The 19,129-nt window shown below is 52.2% G+C and overlaps 1 pseudogene; it reads left to right on the top strand.

Annotated features, from left to right (window-relative positions):
• Positions 1-8,329: 8,329 nt before the first annotated feature.
• Positions 8,330-19,129, top strand: part of LOC133360268 (anoctamin-1-like) — a 25,608-nt pseudogene continuing 14,808 nt past the window's right edge.

Below are 19,129 nucleotides of genomic sequence, written 5' to 3'. Positions count from 1 at the left end.
CAACAGCAACAGTCCAAGACCACACCAAAACAACAACAACAACAGCAACAGTCCAAGACCACACCAAGACAACAACAACAACAACAACAGTCCAAGACCACACCAAGACAACAACAACAACAACGACACAGTAGTAGTCCCTCGATGCAACACAAACTAAATCTGCACATTCAAGTTAAACGATCGATGCACGGATGAAGATCAAAGTGAGAAACGCGACACGCCCCGGAATGCGACCGATGGAGTCAGATTTGAGGTCACTCCGTCCACCTCCGACGAGCGCGATTGTGCCGCGTACGGTGCAAAGGAATCATACTCTTAGGTGTTTCGGTGAAGTCACGTAGGTCAAAAATAAGTAATAAAAAATAATAGAAATAATAATAGAAATAAATAATAGATAAATACATAATAATATAAATAAATAATATGGTTAAATTTTTTATGGATACATATTAATAATATAAATAAATAATAGATTCATATATTGCAATAGAAATAAATAATAGATAAATACATTATAATAATAGAAATAAATAATAGAAATAAAATGTTTTTATTATTTTATTTCTATTATTATTTTTATTTTTTACCTACGTGACTTTACCGAAAAACCTAAGAGTATGGGAATCCTTGCAGTCACGAAAGCTTCAAATCTAGATGCAAAGTAAGTTCAACGCACTCCTCGTCACGCGAGCCGCGGTGTCGCCCCGGCCCTTTGAAGAGTGCTGGGAAGTGAAGTATTTCAGCTCGTCTGTGACTCATCAGCCGCTGTGGCTACAACGCCCTGGGATCAGCGACGTTGCCCTTTGTGGGCCACAAATTTGCATTTTGTTGCGTATCGCGACGCCAGCAGAAATACCGACAGGGTGACAATGTTAGCAGGTTTCACCATACGCGTGTACCGTGACGTACGCGGATCAAGGACAGATAACTGAGGGGCTCTGTGTGCGTCTATGGGTCTCTGTGTGAGTCTATGGGTCTCTGTGTGAATCTGTGGGTCTCTGTGTAAGTCTATGAGTCTCTGTGTGCGTCTATGAGTATCTGTGTGAGTCTGTGAGTCTCTGTGTGAGTCTGTGGGTCTCTGTGTGAGTATGTGGGTCTCTGTGTGAGTATGTGGGTCTCTGTGTGAGTCTATGGGTCTCTGTGTGAGTCTATGGGTCTCTGTGTGAATCTGTGAGTCTCTGTGTGAGTCTATGGGTCTCTGTGTGAGTCTATGGATCTCTGTGTGAATCTGTGAGTCTCTGTGTGAGTCTATGGGTCTCTGTGTGAGTCTATGGGTCGCTGTGTGAGTCTATGGGGGTTCTGCGTGAGTCTATGTGGGTCTCTGCGTGAGTGTGTGGGTCTCTGTGTGAGTCTATGGGTCGCTTTGTGAGTCTGTGGGTCTCTGCGTTAGTCTGTGGGTCTCTGCGTGAGTCTATGGGTGAATCTGTGGGTCTCTCTGTGTGAGACCAACAACAGACTCACACAGAGAGACCCACAGACTCACACAGAGAGACCCACAGACTCACACAGAGAGACCCACAGACTCACACAGAGAGACCCACAGACTCACACAGAGATACCCACAGACTCACACAGAGAGACCCACAGACTCACACAGAGAGACCCACAGACTCACACAGAGAGACCCACAGACTCACACAGAGAGACCCACAGACTCACACAGAGAGACCCACAGACTCACACAGAGAGACCCACAGACTCACACAGAGAGACCCACAGACTCACACAGAGAGACACACAGACTCACACAGAGAGACCCACAGACTATGTGGTGTACGTTGAACTTCTTTCGCACCGTACGTAGCCAACCGTGCTAATCGGAGGTGCGGGGGAAAGAGAACAAACTAAAACGCAACTAGCAGTTCTAAATAACGACGCGTGGTTGATGCAGACTCGATGCCTTGCGATAACGCCGTGTAGCACAATTGTTGTCCCTGGCTAGTAAGTGTTATGTCGTAATTGCTTATGCCTAAAAAGTATAAAAAAAATGGCTATTGTTCCCCACAAACTTTGCTTTTGTGACCAGGACAGTGATATCTTTTTAATGTACCTATTTTCAATGAGAATAGGGCGACTGTGTGTCTTTTCGTTCACATAAGGTCAGAAAAAAAAACAATATATGAATAAAAATTCAAACTACTCACTTCTAAATATTTCGTAGTAATTTTTGTATTTAGTATAAATACGTGGTAATTTTGATTCATGTTGGTTTTTTCTGACTTTATGTGAATGAAAAGACACACATTCACCCGTTTTCTCATTAAAAATCGGTACATTTCAAAATATCGTTGTTCGCGGATTATAGAAGTCACGTGATTTTAGAATGTGGTCGTTTTTTTTTTTTGGAAAGGGCCCAGAGAGAGCGCGAATGTGTCACGTGTTTACTTAAAACATTTAATCAAAACGCGTGCAGCCAAACAAGTAACATTTTGACTGTCACGACGAGCACTGGATCGTGTCACGCTCGGTGTGCGTACGACGTGGGGAGCGGTGGCGCAGCGGTTAGCGCAAGCACTCGATTCCCGCTCGTGGCCAACACACTAACACTCGGCTATTTGTATTTGACCAGGTGTCAGAGGCCCACCGAGCGGTATAGTGGCTCGTTTCCAGAAGCAACTGGCCAACGCAGATAATAAGCTCAACTAAGTGGCTGAGCACGTGGACATCTATAGCAGCCGAATAACAGTGGCAGCGAATGTTTGAACCGGTCCTGGGCCCTCCCCCTAGGTCGACTCAGCCTCAGAGGAGCACCTGGTGCGGTGTGTAGTAAACATCGTCCCTGGGAGACAAAGGCGGCCCGGCGTGGTGCTGGCCACCCACCCCCTCGTGTGCCGTGCCGGCGTTCATAGGTGCTCGCTAACAGCACTTGCCCCAACAGTCTGTTACAGGCTACACGGGGGATCTTTGATGTTAGGTGTGCGTGTGTGTGATGTGTGTGTGTGATGTAAGATGTGTTAGGTGTGCGTGTGTGTTAGGTGTGTGTGATGTGTGTGTGATGTAAGATGTGTGATGTGTGTGTGTGATGTTAGGTGTGTGTGATGTGTGTGATGTAAGATGTGTGATGTGTGTGTGTGATGTAAGATGTGTGATGTGTGTGTGTGATGTAAGATGTGTGATGTGTGATGCTAGCGTTGTGAGGTGTTCGATGAGACTGGTGGCAGTGACGACGAGACGCTATTAGCCGGGTCGTGTGTATCGCTGTGAAGTTCCCATGATTGCGTTTGCAATCAAACGTCGATATCCCAACCACTCGACGCGCCTGGCCCACACAGCCACCGCATCCGGTTCAATCGGCCTTGTCGTGAGGACCATGGCCACACAAACGCCTCCTGGAGGACCCCAACTGTGGAAGCTAAACTAAAAACTCAACTATTTGTCTTCTGTCGTTATATATTAACGTTTGCAAAAACTTTGGACCGGTTTCAACATTGGGTGTCTGATAAGCAAAGTTTGTTTTAAAACTATTTTTTTGTTATTTTACCAGGATAAGCCCCTTTGAGCTATAAAGTTCTCTTTCAGAATCCATCTGGCTATCGCAACGAAGAAGTGACTTATCATCACCATCACCACGTGAACATTTATAGCGGCAAGCAAAATACTCGGAACGCGTGACGTCGGTTCTGAATGTGGAGGGAAAACCCGGAGAACCCGGAGACAAATCCACGCAGTGACCACGGGGAGAGAGAAAGAGAAGCAAACTTCAAATACACAACAGCAGCAGCAGGCGTTGTCAGGGTCGGGATCGAACCCACGACCTCCTGTATACCAGGCGAGGTAGTTAACATCTCCTTGCCACCGCGGTAATGATGATGAGAGAGAGACGCACTCCAAATATTCAGCAGCAAGTGTCGTCTGGGTCGGGATCGAACTCACGGACCTCCTGTAGACCAGGCGAGGGAGTCAACATCTCCTAGCCACCGCGGTGATCATGATGAGAGAGAGAGAGAGAGACACTCCAAATACACAGCAGCAGGCGTCCGGGTCGGAATCAAACTCACGGACCTCCTGTAGACCAGGCGAGGGAGTCAACATCTCCTAGCCCAGCGGTCGGGAACCTATGGCTCGCGAGCCATATATGGCTCTTCCAGTGACGGCATATGGCTCCCATACAATTTTGAGTTGTAAAAAAAATCATTTTGGAACTGATTTTAAAATACTTGTGATATTGCTTAATAATACTGTGTCATTTAAAGTAAACAGAAATTTGTTTTGAAGATAAATTTCACGGGTCACGCCTGCATGAAGCTCAACCTCACCACGTATGAACCAGACTACAAGGCCATCAGCAAAACCATGCAGCACCAGAAGTCGCATTAAGAGTAAGACATATTTAATTTATTATACGTTAAAAATACTATATGGCTCTCAATGAAATATATTTAGAAATATTTGGCTTTTATGGCTCTCCCAGTCAAAAAGGTTCCCGACCCCTGTCCTAGCCACTGTGACGGCAGTCGCCGTTAACTCACGCAAAGATCCCTCCCCCGTATAGCCTCTGCGCACTGTTGGGGCAAGTGCTGTTAGCGGGAATGGAACTTTTCGGGTGTGCCCGGTGCGAGGTCGCGCTAACCGGCCGTGCCACCGCTCCCCGCTTGCCTAAAAAACAAAAACAAAGATCCCCCGTGTAGCCTTAACAGACTATTGGGGCAAGTGCTGTTAGCGAGTAGCACCTGGCCGGCCGCCTTTGTCTTGCCTGTGGCGATACTTTTACAGACCTTTCCAGGTGCTCATATGAGGCCGAGTCGACCTAGGGGAGGCCCAGGAGCGGTTCAGATAATCGTCACCGGTGTTGGCCGTGAGCGGGAATCGAACCCCGGGTTCGTAGCACAACGTAGTGATAACCGCTCCACCACCGCTCCCAACACACAGACACACACACACACGCGCGCAGAGGCAGTCCGTTCAAGTGCTGTGTGTGTGTCTGTGTGTGTGTGCGTTTGTTGTTGACCACCATAACAACGCGGCGTGAAAAACCCCGACGTGCCGCGCGTGGAGGGCCTATACCTCGGCCACCCCACCACCCCCACCACCCCCACCACCCACACCACCCACACCACCCACACCACCCCCACCACCCCCACCACCCACACCACCCACACCACCCCCACCACCCCAACCACCCACACCACCCCCACCACCCCCACCACCCTCACCACCCCCGCCACCCCCGCCACCCCCGCCACCCCCACAACCCACACCACCCCCACCACCCCCACCACCCCCACCCCCCCCACCACCCCCGCCACCCCCGCCACCCCCACAACCCACACCACCCCCACCACCCCCACCACCCACCCCACCCACACCACCCCCACCACCCCCACCACCCCCACCACCCACACCACCCACACCACCCCCACCACCCCCGCCACCCCCACCACCCACACCACCCACACCACCCCTACCACTCACACCACCCCTACCACTCACACCACCCCTACCACTCACACCACCCCTACAACCCCCACCACCCTCACCACCCCCACCGCCCCTCTCGCCCGCGCGTGTCTGCGGGCAAGTTTAGGCACGGGAAGGAATTTCTGTCACGGGTGAAGAGGGTTTTCTTTTCGTGGCAAACACGCGCACGGAAAATGTTGAAGCGAAAAAGTGAGAAAAGAAATGCCTCGCGTGCTTTGGTGCGAGTCTGGGTGCCAGCCAGATGGGAGACCACCACTCACTGCTGTCACCACCACCCCCCCACCCCAGCGCCTCCGATTAGCACGGTTGGATATGTACGGTGCTAAAGAAGTTCGACACACGTGTATTCGGTTGGCCAGGAACGTCCACACGTGCGTGATAAAGTTCCGGGCGGCAACGCCGGTGCCAACATCGCGGTCCCAATGAACTCGCGCTGCCAAACCCAACACAGCGGGCGCGGATCTACCTGCACGAGTTGCAACCGTTGGTGGGTGGGTGGGTGTGTGGGTGGGTGGGTGTGTGGGTGAGTGGGTGAGTGTGTGGGTGGGTGGGTGAGTGGGTGAGTGTGTGGGTGGGTGGGTGTGTGGGTGGGTGAGTGGGTGTGTGGGTGGGTGAGTGTGTGGGTGGGTGGGTCTGTGTGTGTGGGTGTGTGAGTGGGTGAGTGGGTGGGTGAGTGTGTGGGTGGGTGTGTGGGTGGGTGAGTGGGTGAGTGTGTGGGTGGGTGTGTGTGTGGGTGGGTGTGCGGGTGGGTGGGTGAGTGTGTGGGTGGGTGAGTGTGTGGGTGGGTGTGTGGGTGTGTGTGTGGGTGAGTGGGTGTGTGTGTGGGTGGGTGAGTGGGTGGGTGTGTGGGTGAGTGGGTGAGTGTGTGGGTGGGTGGGTGAGTGGGTGAGTGTGTGGGTGTGTGTGTGGGTGGGCGAGTGTGTGGGTGAGCATGTGGGTGGGTGAGGGTGTGGGTGGGTGAGGGTGTGGATAGGCGAGTGTGTGGGTGGGCGAGTGTGTGGTTGCGTGAGCGGGTGCTCGCTAACAGCACTTGCCCCAACAGTCTGTCAAGGTTATACGGGGGTCTTTGTCTTTGGGAGAGCGGTAGTGCAGTGGTTAGCGCTACGCTGCGCTACGAACCCGGCGACACGGGTTCAATTCCCGCTCACGGCCACCAACACCGGTGACGATTATCCGAACCGGTCCTGGGCCTCCCCTAGGTCGACTCAGCCTCAAATGAGTACCTGGTGCGGTGTGTAGTAATTATCGTCACTGGGGAGACAAAGGAGGCCGGGCACAGTTGCTGGCCACCCACCCCCTCGTGTGTCGTTCCAGCCTTCATAGGCACGACTCGCTAACAGCACTTGCCCCTGAAGTCTGTTCAGGCTGCACGGGGGATCTTTGTCTTTGTGTGAGTGGCGTCAGGTCTATGCTTGCTGTCAACACTGCGCAGTAAGTCGCAAAAAAAGTTAAATAATAAAAAAATAGCGGTACGAGATCTCGGTACAAACCAATTCCTGCCACCCCGACACACGGACGCGAATTCGTGGACAATTGGCAACGTCGGTGGTTTGGTGAGTGAATGATTGAGTGGTTGGGTGAGTGAGTGAGCAGGTTGCTGATTGAGCGAGTGAGCTACTGAGTGACTGCGCATAAAGGAGTGAACGGGTGTGTAGGTAAGTGAGTGGTGGGTGAGGAAATGGGTCAGGGAGTGGGTGGGTAGGTGGGTGGGTGAGAGTGAATGAGTGGGTGGGTGAGTGGATCGGTGAGTGGGTGGGTGAGTGAATGGGTCAGTGAGTGGGTGGTTGGGTGGGTGAGAGTGAATGGGTGAGTGGGTGGATAGGTGAGTGAGTGAGTGAATGGGTGAGTGAGCAGGTTGCTGATTGAGCGAGTGAGCTACTGAGTGACTGCGCATAAAGGAGTGAACGGGTGTGTAGGTGAGTGAGTGGGTGGGTGAGTGAATGGGTGGGTGGGTGAGTGGATCAGTGAGTGGGTGGGTGAGTGAATGGGTCAGTGAGTGGGTGGGTGGGTGAGTGAATGGGTCAGTGAGTGGGTGGTTGGGTGGGTGAGAGTGAATGGGTGAGTGGGTGGATAGGTGAGTGACTGGGTGGGTGAGTGAGTGAGTCAATGGGTGAGAGGGCAGGTTGCTGATTGAGCGAGTGAGCTACTGAGTGACTGCGCATAAAGGAGTGAACGGGTGTGTAGGTGAGTGAGTGGGTGGGTGAGTCAATGGGTCAGGGAGTGGGTGAGTAGGTGGGTGGGTGAGAGTGAATGGGTGAGTGGGTGAGTGGATCGGTGAGTGGGTGGGTGGGTGAGTGAATGGGCCAGTGAGTGGGTGGGTAGGTGGGTGGGTGAGAGTGAATAGGTGAGAGTGAGTGTGTGAGTTGGTGGATAGGTGAGTGACTGGGTGGGTGAGTGAGTGAGTGAATGGGTGAGTGAGTGGGTAGCTGAGTGAGGGAATGAGTGGTAGGGGAGTGGGGTCGTGTAGGGTTATTGCCGTTCAACACAGCCATACATCTAAGTGCCGACTTCCGGATTTTAAACTAAAACATACAAACTTTTTTTTATTTTACCAGCGAAGGCCCCACTGAGCTATGTAATTGTTTCTCAAAAGCGACCTGGGGTATCACCAATGATAGGCCAGCCGAGTGGCTTGTCATCGTCATCATCACCACGTGGAAATGTGTCGCAGCAGTTGACTCTAAATGTGGAGGGGACAAAAACCGGAGGAGGACCCGGAGACAAATCCACGCAGTGGCCACCACGGAGAGAGAGAGACGCAGACTCCACGTACACAGCAGCAGTAGGCGTCGTCAGGGTCGGGACCGAACCCACGACCTCCTGCACACCAGGCAAGGTAGTTAACATCTCACCGCCGTGGCTATCGTGATTAACTACGACGATGATGACGAAGCCAACGAGAACCGAGATGCCAACCATCAGTGACAGCAGCGGCATCGACGCCGACGAGGAGGCAGCAGCAGCAACATCGAAGTCCCCGGGCACGGGGAAGGACGCGATGGCGCAACCACCAACACGTCACACAACCACCAACACCGTCACACAACCACACAACGACCGCGGCTTCACAGACTTCCTCCAACACGAACGCTGGTGGAGCAAACAGAAACCTCAGTGGATCAGTCCCCTTTCCCCTCGAGCCGGATCAGTAGCGGAATAAAATCCCACCAGCCTGAGTTTCCATCCCCAGCACAGCAGCCGCCCCGACCCAGCCGAGGAGTGGAATGACCCCCTCCCACCCCCTCCCTTGGTTGCCCGCGACGGGGCCTTTGATTGAGTCACCCCCTGGGACCCTTCCCCCACGTGACGCTCACGGCGTGCCCACGAGGCAATCCCACCCCACGCACCTGCAGCCGCCCCCCCCTACCCCCCCCCCCTTGTCCCCCCCCAAACCATCACTCCGACTGCCGCACCCCGAGTCTCGATTGTGCCGCTCGATCTGGCTGATCGTTGTCGCGATCGTCACGTGGTGTGTGCGTGCGCATTGGTGTTCGGGTTTGCGTCAAACGAGGGCTCGTCTCTCTCTCTAGCATCGCGGCAGATCGACATCATCGGTTCAAGCAAGCCATGTGTGGGCGCCACGATGACGAGATGTTGACTACCTCGCCTGGTATGCAGGAGGTCGTGGGGTCGATCCTGACCCTGATGCCTGCTGCTGTATATTTGGAGTTTGCGTGTCTCTCTCTCTCATCATCATCATGGTGGCTCGGAGATGTTAACTACCTCGCCTGGTATACAGGAGGTCGTGGGTTCGATCCAGACCCTGACTCCTGCTGCTGTATATTTGGAGTTTGCGTGTCTCTCTCATCATCATCATCATCACGGTGGCTAGGAGATGTTGACTACCTCGCCTGGTATACAGGAGGTCGTGGGTTCGATCCAGACCCTGACGCCTGCTGCTGTATATTTGGAGTTTGCGTGTCTCTCTCATCATCATCATCACGGTGGCTAGGATATGTTAACTACCTCGCCTGGTGTACAGGAGGTCGTGGGTTCGATCCAGACCCTGACGCCTGCTGCTGTATAGTTGTAGTTTGTGCGTCTTTCTCTCTCTCTCTTTCCCCGTGGTCGCGTGGATTTGGTTTCCCCCCTCCACAATTGGAGTCGACATGATGTTCATTTGCGAGAGAGCTACGCAGTTCAGTGGTGGGGCTTTACCTGCTAAAGTAACAAAACATCGTTCAAAAACACACTCTGCTTATCAGACACCAAATGTTGAAACCGGTCCAAAGTTTTGCAAACGTTAATATATATCTAGCAAAAAAAGACAAAGACCCCCGTGTAGCCTTAGCAGACTGTTGGGGCAAGTGCTGATAGCGAGCACCTATGAAGGCCGGAACGGCACACGAGGGGGTGGGTGGCCAGCACCACGCCCGACCGCCTTTGTCTCCCCAGTGGCGATGTTTACTACACACCGCACCAGGTACTCGTCTGAGGCTGAATCGACCTAGGGGAGGCCCAGGACCGGTTCAGATAATCGTCACCGGTGTTCGCTGCGAGCGGGAATCGAACTTGGGACGCCAGGTTGGTAGCGCAGCAAAGCGCTAACCGCTGCGCTACCGCTCCCCTTATACACACACAGACATATACAGACAGACACACACACACAGACACACACACACAGGACACATACACACAGACACACACACACAGACACACACACACAGACACATACAGACAGACACACACAGACACACACACACACAGACACACACACACAAAGACACACATACACACACAGACACACACAGCCACACACACACAGACACAGACACACAGACACGCACACACAGACACACAGACACACACAGACACACACACAGACACACACAGACACACACAGACAGACAGACAGACACAGACACACACAGACACACACACAGACACACACAGAAACTTGTTTGTCTTGGACATTTGAGAGCCACGAGGAGGGTCCTGCAACCACCACCACCGTCGCCACCACCGCCACCACCACCACCACCGTCGCCACCACCGCCACCACCACTACCGTCGCCACCACACAACCACCATCATCATCACTATCATCACTGTCATCATCACCACAACCACCATCATCACCACTACCACCACTACTACAAACCACTACCACCACCACTACTACTACTAACTACCTGGTAGTTAGTAGTAGTAGTGGTGGTAGTTACTACTACTACCACTACTACTACTAACCACCACCACCACTACTACTAACTACCACCACTACCACCACTACCACCACTACTACTAACTACCACCACCACTACTACTAACTACCACCACTACTACTAACTACCACCACTACTAACCACCACTACTACTAACTACCACCACTACTAACCACCACTACTACCACTACTAACCACCACCACCACCACTACTACCACTACTAACCACCACCACCACCACTACCACCACCACCATGGTCCCCAGCGAGGGGCCTGTTGCGCTTGACCAGCGGGCAGCCTCCGGCGTCTTCGCGACTCGCGACGTGAACTTTGACCCCCTCCCCGCTCCGCGCTCGCAGCCGTCGGCATGCCACCAACACGTTCTGACGTGTTAGAGCAGGGGTCCTCAAACTTTTTAAACAGGGGGCCAGTTCACTGTCCCTCAGATCGTTGGAGGGCCGGACTATAGTTACAAAAAAAACTATGAACAAATTCCTATGCACACTGCATATATCTTATTTTGAAGTGAAGAAACAAAACGGGAACAAATACAATTTTTAAAATGAAGAACAAGTAAGTTAAATCAACAAACTTGCCAGTATTTCAATGGGAACTATGGGCCTGCTTTTGGCTAATGAGATGGTCAATGTCCAGTTCCATATTTGTCACTGCTAGTCGTAACAAGTGATGCAAGTGTGCAACCATTAGTCTAGATCTGGTTGGAGATTTCAAATGTTTCATTCTGGAAAAAGTCTGTTCACAGACATAAGTGCTGCCAAAGATGGTTGCCATTTTGAGTGCTTGGTTCCTGAGATGAGGATATGTCTCAGAGGGGAGAGATGCATATCAAGAGGAATTTAGCATATCTATGGGAAATGCAGGAATGTGATTAGTACTACATATGCAGCACGGGCATATGTAGTACTAATCACATTCCTGCAATTCCCATAAATATGCTAAATTCCTCTTGATATGCAAATTCTTTTGTCAAGGCGCCCTTTCCCCCGCTTCCAACCCAGCTTATATATGCTCCAAGCTCGTGTGCTGTTTCATTCAGACGCTGTCTCCCCAACAGACCTGGTTTTCACCTGAGGACGGCTGCTTGCGTTGTGGCCGAAACGTCGTGAGAATTATTTTATTACTTCCCTTCTATGTGACTTTACCGAAAGAACCAAGAAGATGAATCCCTGCAGTCACGAAAGCTTTAAATCGAAAGATATCCTCTCCTGTAGTTGTTCCATTGATGCTTTGCAGTGCAGCAAGCTCTTCTGTGACTTCGAAATAGTCATTCGTCCCACGAATACAAATTTGAAGTTGTGCAGAATCACGAACATCATTGCTTTCGTCGAGTGCCAAGGAAAAATAGGAAAGTTTTTTTGTGGAGTTTTGCAAATGCTGATGCAAATTGTCTCCCATTTCTTCAATCCTCCGTGTAATTGTAGGTCCTAGAAGACTCACTGTACTAAATAAATCGGCCTTCTCTGGACACATCTCTTTGGCAACAGAACGAATGCATTCTTTAACAAATTCTCCCTCCACGAATGGTCTGCCAGTGCACGCTATTAGCTTGGCAACTTGAAAACTTGCTCGCAGTGATGAAATATGTAGCTGCTTCTGCTTCACAAAAGTATTTTGCTGAGTTGTTAATGTATTTTTCAGTTTTAATATTTTATCTTTTCTCACTTCTCCGACCAACAAGCATATTTATCTTTATGTTGAGTTTCATAGTGTCGACGTAAATTGTATTCTTTGAACACAGACACTATATTCTGGCATATCAGACACACAGCTCTTTCCTTGTACTGCATGAAAAAGAAATCATAAGTCCACTGTTCTTTGAATATCCTACACTCCGAGTCAATTTTTCTCTTTCTTGACATCATTGTTTCCTAGGGAGTCAAAATTGCTATTAGTAAAATACCAATATATACAGCGCTACAAAAACAATATACCAGCAATAACTTTGCCCACACAGAGACTTACAGACTGTACTGCCCATCAATGCAGTCTGATTGGGGGGAACTCCGCCCCCTCTCCCTCTTCCACCAATGACCGTCCTTCTCATGTAGAAAAAAAGTAACAGACAGGCAGCGGCGGCAAAAACACCCAGCGGGCCGGATAAATGTCCTCGGCGGGCCGCATGTGGCCCGCGGGCCGTAGTTTGAGGACCCCTGTGTTAGAGGATTACGGTGGGTGGTGGGGTCACAAGACATCGGGACCACACCGTACACACCACGAGAGCGAACACGAGATGCTGCGACTTGGTGAAACAAAGCCAACCAAACAAACAATGGCTCGCGCGCGCCCTGGCCGCCGCCGGAGGGTATTTAAGTGACAAGATAAACAATCAATTCGAGACACTCGCCCGCCCGCCACCTCCACCTCCTCCTCCATCCACGCGGCTGTGGAATTCACGGCTCCACTCTCCCCCTACTACCACAGGCGGGTCAGTACCTAGGCCGGTGGGGTGCCACCGGTGGCTAGGAGATGTTAACTACCTCGCCTGGACTACAGGAGGTCGTGGGTTCGATCCCGACCCTGACAACACCGGCTGCATATTTGGAGTTTTCGTCTCTCATTTTCACCACCGGTGGCTCGGAGATGTTAACTACCTCGTTTGGTATGCAGGAGGTCGTGGGTTCGATCCCGACCCTGACGCCTGCTGCTGTATACTTGGAGTCTGCGTCTCTCATCATCACCACCGGTGGCTCGGAGATGTTAACTACCTCGTTTGGTATGCAGGAGGTCGTGGTTCGATCCCGACCCTGACGCCTGCTGCTGTATACTTGGAGTCTGCGTCTCTCATCATCACCACCGGTGGCTCGGAGATGTTAACTACCTCGTTTGGTATGCAGGAGGTCGTGGGTTCGATCCCGACCCTGACGCCTGCTGCTGCATACTTGGAGTCTGCGTCTCTCATCATCACCACCGGTGGCTCCGAGATGTTAACTACCTCGCCTGGTGTGCAGGAGGTCGTGGGTTGGATCCCGACCCTGACGCCTGCTGCTACTGTATATTTGGAGTCTGCGTCTCTCATCATCACCACCGGTGGCTCCGAGATGTTAACTACCTCGCTTGGTGTGCAGGAGGTCGTGGGTTCGATTCCGACCCTGACGCCTGCTGCTGCTGTATATTTGGAGTCTGCGTCTCTCATCATCACCACCGGTGGCTCCGAGATGTTAACTACCTCGCCTGGTGTGCAGGAGGTCGTGGGTTCGATCCCGACCCTGACGCCTGCTGCTGCTGTGTATTTGGAGTCTGCGTCTCTCCATCATCACCACCGGTGGCTCCGAGATGTTAACTACCTCGCCTGGTGTGCAGGAGGTCGTGGGTTCGATCCCGACCCTGACGCCTGCTGCTGCTGCTGTATATTTGGAGTCTGCGTCTCTCATCATCACCACCGGTGGCTCCGAGATGTTAACTACCTCGCCTGGTGTGCAGGAGGTCGTGGGTTCGATCCCGACCCTGACGCCTGCTGCTGCTGCTGCTGTATATTTGGAGTCTGCGTCTCTCATCATCACCACGGTGGCTCCGATATGTTAACTACCTCGCCTGGTGTGCAGGAGGTCGTGGGTTCGATCCCGACCCTGACGCCTGCTGCTGCTGTGTATTGGAGTCTGCGTGTCTCTCGCTCTCTGTCCCCGTGGTCACTGCGTGGATTTGACTCCGGGTCCTCCTCCGGGTTTCCACCTCCACATTCAGAATCAACGTCACGTGTTTAGAGAATCTGGGCTGCTGCTATAAGTGTCCACGTGATGATGATGATGACGATAAGCCAGCGTGGTTGAGTTCTCATTTGTATCGTCAAGTCGGCATCGCCAGTGGACCCTGACTGTGATGAAACAAACACAAAAGTTTGTTTTAAGTTTTAGATTAAAAAAGCCTTTTACTTTTTACAGCTTGTTATTTTTACCCATGGAGTGTTTGTTTTACTTGGACGGGGTGATAATAGAATTACCCTACGTGGCTGGGCTGTTATTCGGGGCTTTTATATAGCAAGTAGTTTCCTTTATAAATGTAAACTTCTCAGTGTACGTTGTTTGCCATATAAATAACCCGAACGGCAATGGATACCCATAGTCATTCATACCCCCCCCACCCGCACTGCGCGTAAGAAGAACGCACGAAGAAGGGGCGTCACCACATCCACGACTGCTGTGAAGGAACGAAGCAGGAGGACTTCTCAACAACTCTGGCTGTCGCCTGATGAGCTAGTTGTGATTACTGGCGAAACGTCACGTCAATCACTCTCACTCTCCCACTCACTCACTCACTCACTCCCTCTCTCACTCACTCTCCCACTCACTCTCTCTCTCTCCCACTCACTCTCTCACTCACTCTCTCACTCACTCTCCCACTCACTCTCTCACTCACTCTCCCACTCACTCACTCTCTCTCCCACTCACTCTCTCTCTCACTCACTCTCTCTCCCACTCACTCTCTCACTCACTCTCTCACTCATTCTCCCACTCACTCTCTCACTCTCTCACTCACTCCTCTCCCACTCACTCATTCTCCCACTCACTCTCTCACTCACTCTCTCTCCCACTCACTCTCTCACTCACTCTCTCTCCCACTCACTCTCTCACTCACTCTCCCACTCACTCTCTCACTCTCTCTCCCCACTCTCTCTCACTCTCTCTCCCACTCACTCATTCTCCCCTCACTCTCTCACTCACTCTCTCTCTCACTCTCTCACTCTCTCACTCACTCTCCCACTCACTCACTCTCTCTCTCTCTCTCCCACTCACTCTCTCACTCTCTCTCCCACTCACTCATTCTCCCACTCACTCTCTCACTCACTCTCTCCCACTCACTCTCTCACTCACTCTCTCTCTCACTCACTCTCTCACTCACTCACTCTCCCACTCACTCCTCTCACTCTCTCTCCCACTCACTCACTCTCTCACTCTCTCTCTCACTCACTCTCTCACTCACTCTCTCTCCCACTCACTCTCTCACTCACTCTCTCACTCTATCACTCTCTCACTCTCTCACTCATTCACTCTCTCACTCTCTCACTCACTCTCTCACTCACTCTCTCACTCACTCATTCTCCCACTCACTCTCTCACTCACTCTCTCACTCTATCACTCTCTCACTCTCTCACTCATCACTCTCTCACTCTCTCACTCACTCTTTCTCTCACTCACTCTCTCACTCACTCCCTCACTCTCTCACTCACTCACTCCCTCACTCTCTCACTCACTCACTCCCTCACTCACTCTCTCACTCTCTCTCACTCTCCTCCCACTCTCTCACTCACTCCCTCACTCACTCTCTCACTCACTCTCTCTCACTCACTCCCTCACTCACTCTCTCACTCACTCTCTATCTCTCTCACTCACTCTCTCACTCACTCCCTCACTCTCACTCACTCTCCCACTCTCTCACTCTCTCTCTTCTCTCTTCTCGTGTCTTCACCGCTTCGGGAGTGCTTTTTGCTGAAGGCCGCTAAGCCCTCAAGGCTCATCCTCAACGCGGCTTTGGTTTCGTGCGTAGTAGTAGTGGTGGTGGTGGTAGTAGTAGTAGTGGTGGTGGTGGTGGTAGTAGTAGTAGTGGTGGTGGTAGTAGTAGTAGTGGTGGTGGTAGTAGTAGTAGTGGTGGTGGTAGTAGTAGTAGTGGTGGTAGTAGTAGTGTGGTGGTAGTAGTAGTAGTGGTGGTAGTAGTAGTAGTGGTGGTGGTAGTAATAGTAGTGGTGGTGGTAGTGGTACTTTCGCGACCAACATTATTCATAGCAGAGGAGCTTCCTCCGCCTCGCCACGGTCAACTGGGCCACAAGCGAGCGGCACGGTGAGACCAACAGCCTCGCCAGGGCTTGCCAGAAGCGTTGTGGCCGGGGAGGTGGGGTGGGAGGTGGGAGGTGGGGGGGTGGGAGGGGGTGGCCGCACTCCGACGCCCTCGCCCCGTGACCACCGCGCGGAGTGGCTCCGGGGGGGGGTGGGGGTCACCGCTTGTCCAAGGCTTGCCCGGTGGGGGGTGGGGGTCACCGCTTGTCCAAGGCTTGTCCGGTGGGGGGGTGGGGGTCACCGCTTGTCCAAGGCTTGCCCGGTGGGGGGGGGGGTCTTGGAAGGGCGACAGCGGCCCGCGCGGGTGGCGCGCGCCTCGCACTAAAACTCACTCGCAGCGCCAATTCGTGCACCACCGCAGTGACGCACGCTCATCAATCTGCGGAGTAGATAAGCGCTCGCGTGTGTCTACGTGTGTGTACGTGTGTGTGTGTACGTGTGTGTGTGTACGTGTGTGTGTGTCTGCGTGTGTGTGTCTGCGTGTGTGTGTGTCTACGTGTGTGTGTCTACGTGTGTGTCTACGTGTGTGTGTGTCTGCGTGTGTGTGTCTGCATGTGTGTGAACGTGTGTGTGTCTGCTTGTGTCTACGTGTGTGTGTGTGTGTCTACGTGTGTGTGTGAACATGTGTGTCTACGTGTGTGTGTGTCTACGTGTGTGTCTACGTGAGTGTGTGTCTACGTGTGTGTGAACATGTGTGTCTACGTGTGTGTGTGTCTACGTGTGTGTGTCTACGTGAGTGTGTGTCTACGTGTGTGTCTACGCGTGTGTGTGTCTACGTGAGTGTGTGTCTACGTGTGTGTCTACGTGTGTGTGTCTACGTGTGGTGTCTGCGTGTGTGTGAACATGTGTGTCTACGTGTGTGTCTGCGTGAGTGTGTGTCTGCGTGTGTGTGTGTCTACGTGTGTGTCTGCGTGTGTGTGTGTCTGCGTGTGTGTGTGCGCGTGTGTGCGCGTGTGTGTGTCTGCGTGTGTCTGCGTGTGTGTGTGTGCGCGTGTGTGTGCGTGCGCGTGTGTGCGTGTGTGTGCGCGTGTGTGCGTGTGCTGCAATAAAAGATCTAAATCGGCTCGGTATTTAAGCCGAGCGAGCGACCCGCCACGGCACTTGGCCGAGGTCGCCCCCGGCCACCCGTAGCGTCCTCGGATGCGTGGTTACGTGGGCTCAGAGCGGTTGCCACCTGTCCCGATGCAATCCGTGACGGAGGTGGCAGACCCTATCGCCTTACCCACTCACCCACCCACCCACGCTTGACATCCACTCGAACACCCACTCATACACTCACTCACCCACTCACTCATTCAAACACCCAAAGATCCATCCATCGACTCACTCACTCATCCACTCAAACACCCACTCATCCACTCACTCATTCAAACACCCATCGACTCACTCACTCATCCACTCATCCACTCACTCACCCCTCACTCATTCAAACACCCAAAGATCCACTCATGACTCACTCACTCATCCACTCAAACACCCACTCATCCACTCACTCATTCAAACACCCATCGACTCACTCACTCATCATCCATCATCCACTCACTCACCCACTCACTCATTCAAACACCCAAAGATCCACCCATGACTCACTCACATCCACTCAAACACCCACTCATCCACTCACTCATTCAAACACCCATCGACTCACTCACTCATCCACTCACTCACCCACTCACTCATTCAAACACCCAAAGATCCACCCATCGACTCACTCACTCATCCACTCAAACACCAACTCATCCACTCACTCACCCACTCACTTATTCACTCACTGATACATTCAGACACCCACCCGTCCACACCACCTCCTCACTAATTCACCCATTAATTCACCCTACCACTCAACCATTCACCCTCCCATCCACTCACTCATTAACCCATTCATTCACTCAAACCAATAATTCGCTCACCCATCCACTCAGACTCTTGCTTACCCACTCATTCACCCACCCACCCTCGGGTTGCCACCTGTCCGGGTTGGACCCGATACAATACGGGCCTTGGCATGGTATGTGTGTGTGTGTGTTTTGGGTGTGCCAAGAATTGATTTGTAACCGAAATCTGGTACCGGGTGTTGCTTTAAGGATTTTTGTTACCGCAGGCAGATGGATGATTGCACGGCACTGACTGAGAAATAAAGTTGTGGTCCTGGTTCCCTGTGATTCATGCGGCGCGTGATCTGGGGGATACATCCTCTTGGTTATCCGTGCCAACAAATTGGGCTAGGAGATGTTAACTCCCTCGCCTGATATGCAGGAGGTCCGTGGGTTTGATCGCGACCCTGACGCCAGCTGCTGTATTTGGAGTTTGCGTGTGTCTCTCTCTCTCATCATCATCACGGTGGCTAGGAGATGTTAACTCCCTCGCCTGGTATGCAGGAGGTCCGTGGGTTTGATCGCGACCCTGACGCCAGCTGCTGTATATTTGGAGTTTGCGTGTGTCTCTCTCTCATCATCATCACGGTGGCTAGGAGATGTTAACTCCCTCGCCTGGTATGCAGGAGGTCCGTGGGTTTGATCGCGACCCTGACGCCAGCTGCTGTATATTTGGAGTTTGCGTCTCTCTCTCTCTCCCCGTGGTCGCGTGGATTTTTCTCCGGTTCCTCCCTCCGGTTTTTCCCCTCCACAGTTCGAATCAACATCACACGTTCAGAGTATTGAGCTGCTGCTGCCGCTGCCTGAGATTTCACATTAGAAGGCACTTTCGTTAAGCCGTCATTTGTGATAGCCAGCTCACTCCCGATAAAGGTTATCT

The sequence above is a fragment of the Lethenteron reissneri genome, chromosome 68 (assembly GCF_015708825.2).
Source record: "Lethenteron reissneri isolate LAM-NWPU_2019-01 chromosome 68, ASM1570882v1, whole genome shotgun sequence".
Lineage (NCBI taxonomy): Eukaryota > Metazoa > Chordata > Hyperoartia > Petromyzontiformes > Petromyzontidae > Lethenteron > Lethenteron reissneri.
This window is presented reverse-complemented; position numbering and strand designations above follow the sequence as displayed.